Here is a 4,717-nt window from a genome sequence, read left to right on the forward strand (position 1 = left end):
CTTGTCTTGTTATATCAAGTTATTCAATAGACTTCGTGTATTTTTTTCTCTCATTTTAATAGATTCACACCTTTTTCATGATGTTTATGAAAAGAGATAACTGCAATAAAATTCTCTTTTATTTACCCCACATTGGAAATATGACAAGATCTAAAAAGTTTGAGTTAAATGTTTACATTAGATTAGTGTGTGGTCCATATACTTTGGATATTTTTGTGCAGTACTGTAAGCCTTTGGGGAAAGTGAGTAAATAATTATTAATTTTTTAATCCCCAAACCTCACAAAATTTTTCATTTCAAGCAACTTCCATGATTTCTTTGAAACAGCTAAGTTGTGTATATGATAAACACTTGATCAGAACTCATGTTAACTTATAATTACTATAGTGTAGAGAGACTCTATTGCTTTTGAGAAAGCTGGAAATTGTCATTAGATGACAGATAATACATAGTGTCATGATACATCCTTTTTTGTTCTTTATGTGAAAGAATTTAAAAGGGATCATGACTATCACCTTTTTTAAAATAATCATATGAAATTCAAATTAACTTTTGCTCTATCTTGCATAGAAATTCATATTTCTATATATTTTTTGTCCTTTTATTGATAATGACTTTTCCCTTATCTCCCCAAATCCAGAAATGTTCTTTAAAGCTATTATTTGCATATATTTCTATGAGTGACTTCAAATGTGGCTATCAGATTGTGAAATACAATGGAGATTAACACTTTGCATGCATCTCTTCTGCCAGATTTAAAAGTATTAAAAAAACTCCATGAAGCACTCCATGATGCACTATCAACACTATACCCTACTGACCAGTGTTTATAGAATGGTATATTCATTCATCTAGGAACACTTGTCAGGAAAAAAATGTATATTTTTTGTGAATAGTGAAATCAGTGTGAATACAAGCATACACCAGACCCAACATATTCACACTTCACAGACATGATTACATAGGACTGAATATACATTGGAGTCAAATTGGACTTAGTTTATTTTGATCATGAAAAATCCTAATAATAAAAATAGACACTCGTCTTCCAGCTTGAGTTAATGCTGGGCTTGGCCAATGTGGCATTTTATGCAAGCAAAATGTTTAGGTCATTTGTAATGATATAATCATAAGTTGATAATTCTATCTTTAAAAAAAAATGAGGATGTGACATTGTTTTCCAATTTCAAGTCACACCGACATATCAAATCTTATAAGAGCTTTATAAAACCCTTGGTTATTTATGTTTTTCTTTTTCTGTAATTTGATCCATGTCTACAGTGCGTCCCAGAAAAAACGAAACCGAGATTTAGCGATGATTTATTATAACTTAATCATAAATAAAATAGACAAATGACCTACCAATGTAAAGCTTAGAATCTCCTCTTTCATCTGGTATTTCTTAGATTATTCCTCATTCACGCATGATTGAGCAAAAACAATTCGAAGAAAGGATGCCAAAAACTCATTTGGCGGGGGGTATCTGAATTTCAAAAAGAAAATCACATGACTAAAAAGTTCAATATCTTCTCTTTTCTTTGATACCTAAATCACAGAAAATGGTCAAGTAGTAAAAAAGTTATGATCCCTCGAAACAATGCTTGTATTTCCGTAATTTCATTTAATAAAAGTGTTTTCACCGGTTTCCCACTGAAGCTATCGCACGGTAACAAAAGACTTAATGCATGGCTGATCGTCAAGAAAACGGAGTGTCGAGTGAGTTTGAACGCTAGCCTGTAAAACCTCTTCCTTTTATGAAATTATTGAAATTCAAGCCTTATTTCAAATAACCAGAACTTTGTTATTTCTTGACCATTTTCTGTAATTGAGGTATCAAATTAAATGGCAGATATTGAACTTTTTAAAAATGTGGTTGTCTTTTTAAAACCCAGATACGGCCGGCCAAGTGAATTTTTGGTATCCCCTTTTCAAATTGTTTTTGCTCACTCATGCGTGAATTAGGAATAATCTAAGTAATTTCATATGAAAGAGGAGATTCTAAGCTTTATAATGGTAGGTCACAGGGGCGGATCCAGCTTTTTATAAAGGGGGGGGTTGGGGTAGTATGCGAGGGAGCGTAGCGACCGAGTCCAAGCGAGCGGAGCGAGCGAGGGGGGAGGGTGTGGGAGGGGGGTGTCCCCCCTCCCACAGTAGGGAAAATTTTTGAAAATCTGTGTGTGAAAATGGCGTTTTCTTGCATCTAAAACACCACTCTTTTTGGTATAGAGGTCGTTGCCAAATTAACCCCCATGAAAATTTGTAAAATTAAGTTGCATTTTCCTGCAATGTAAGGCCAGTTAACAACACAGATACAAAGAATTGGGGACCTTGGAATAAGCACTGTTAGCCTAAAGATAAGATTTTAAAAAATGGTCCCCGGAATTTTTTTTTTTTGGGGGGGTTGCAACCCCCCCAACCCCCCCTCTAGATCCGCTTCTGGGTCATTTGTCTATTGTTTTTGCGATTAAGTTATGATAAATCATCGATAAATCTCGGTTTCGTTTTTTGTGGGACGCACTGTATATGAGTAGAATGTGTTTCATGCCAGTGTCATGGAAATCTAGTTTATAATTCTTTTGTCATTGAATATACATGTGGTGATTTTTTACCTGACTGCTAAGAAAGCATGAATGCTTGTAAGTAAGCAACCAGAGGACCGACGGCTTAAGGTCCTCTCTGAGGGATCTGGTAGTGAGGATTAATGCCTTACCAAAGGGCACTAGTGCACCAAGTGAGAATCGGAACCGGGATTCTAATCCCCCGCTCTACCGACTGAGCTATCCCGCCTCCTCAAGTGCATTTAATATAGATGAATGAATGGTGTCTAATGATAATTTTACTTAGTTTTTTTTCACAATGTGATGTGAAAGGTGTGGTTTTATGTTGATTCAGTAAGGTTTAAATGCTGATCTATGTATTTGTCACTCATGCTTGACATATTTGGTGGTGGAACTTCATATAATCTTAAAATATTAGTCTTTTGATAAATTTCTCCCAAGTTCTTCTCTTATAAACATTGCATTTAAAACACCAAATATTTGTACCATCATGATGTTGATTTGTTCTGAATTATTTTGAACTCTTATTAATGATCAGGTAAATTCATTTTTATACTGGAATAGAAATACTCTTTTGAAATGAGTTTTGCTTGCTCTGATTTGTTCGTTTATTGTTTTCATTCACATTCATTGAGATTTGTACACTAGCTCACCTCCACTTTAAAAATCATCTTGCAAGTAGGACATTTTAGTGCTCTTTCTGGTGTTGGTTAGAAAGTGGGGGATGGTGAGGATGGCTGGAGAACTCCTTTCTGGTGTTGGTTGGGCAGTGGGGGATGATGAGGATGATTGAAGAGTTCCTCTCTGGTGTTGGTTGGGAGTGGGGGATGATGAGGATGGCTGAAGAGCTCCTCTCTGGTGGTGGTTGGGAGTGAGGTATGATGAGGATGATTGAAGAACTTCTTTCTGGTGTTGGTTGGGAGTGGGGGATGATGAGGATGGCTGAAGAGTTCCTCTCTGGTGGTGGTTGGGAGTGGGGATGATGAGGATGGCTGAAGAGCTCCTTTCTGGTGTTGGTTGGGAGTGGGGAATGATGAGGATGGCTGAAGATTTCCTTTCTGGTGTTGGTTGGGAGTGGGGGATGATGAGGATGGCTGAAGAGCTCCTTTCTGGTGTTGGTTGGGAGTGGGGGATGATGAGGATGGCTGAAGAGCTCCTTTCTGGTGTTGGTTGGGAATGGGGGATGATGAGGATGGCTGAAGAGCTCCTTTCTGGTGTTGGTTGGGAATGGGGGATGATGAGGATGGCTGAAGAGCTCCTTTCTGGTGTTGGTTGGGAGTGGGGAATGATGAGGATGGCTGAAGATTTCCTTTCTGGTGTTGGTTGGGAGTGGGGGATGATGAGGATGGCTGAAGAGCTCCTTTCTGGTGTTGGTTGGGAGTGGGGAATGATGAGGATGGCTGAAGATTTCCTTTCTGGTGTTGGTTGGGAGTGGGGGATGATGAGGATGGCTGAAGAGCTCCTTTCTGGTGTTGGTTGGGAGTGGGGGATGATGAGGATGGCTGAAGAGCTCCTTTCTGGTGTTGGTTGGGAATGGGGGATGATGAGGATGGCTGAAGAGCTCCTTTCTGGTGTTGGTTGGGAGTGGGGAATGATGAGGATGGCTGAAGATTTCCTTTCTGGTGTTGGTTGGGAGTGGGGGATGATGAGGATGGCTGAAGAGCTCCTTTCTGGTGTTGGTTGGGAGTGGGGGATGATGAGGATGGCTGAAGAGCTCCTTTCTGGTGTTGGTTGGGAATGGGGGATGATGAGGATGGCTGAAGAGCTCCTTTCTGGTGTTGGTTGGGAATGGGGGATGATGAGGATGGCTGAAGAGCTCCTTTCTGGTGTTGGTTGGGAGTGGGGGATGATGAGGATGGCGGAAGAGCTCCTCTCTGGTGGTGGTTGGGAGCGGGGGATGATGAGGATGGCTGAAGATTTCCTTTCTGGTGTTGGTTGGGAGTGGGTGATGATGAGGATGATTGAAGAGCTCCTTTCTGGTGTTGGTTTGGGAGTGGGGGATGATGAGGATGGCTGAAGAGCTCCCAATTTCTGGTGGGGCATGGTTGGGGAGATGATGAGAATGGCTGAAGAGCTCCCAATTTCTGGTGGGGCATGGTTGGGGAGTGGGGGGTGATGAGGATGGCTGATTTCAACAATAGCATAAATATTGTCCTGTC

This window comes from Lytechinus pictus, chromosome 3 (assembly GCF_037042905.1).
Source record: "Lytechinus pictus isolate F3 Inbred chromosome 3, Lp3.0, whole genome shotgun sequence".
NCBI classification, from domain to species: Eukaryota; Metazoa; Echinodermata; class Echinoidea; order Temnopleuroida; family Toxopneustidae; genus Lytechinus; species Lytechinus pictus.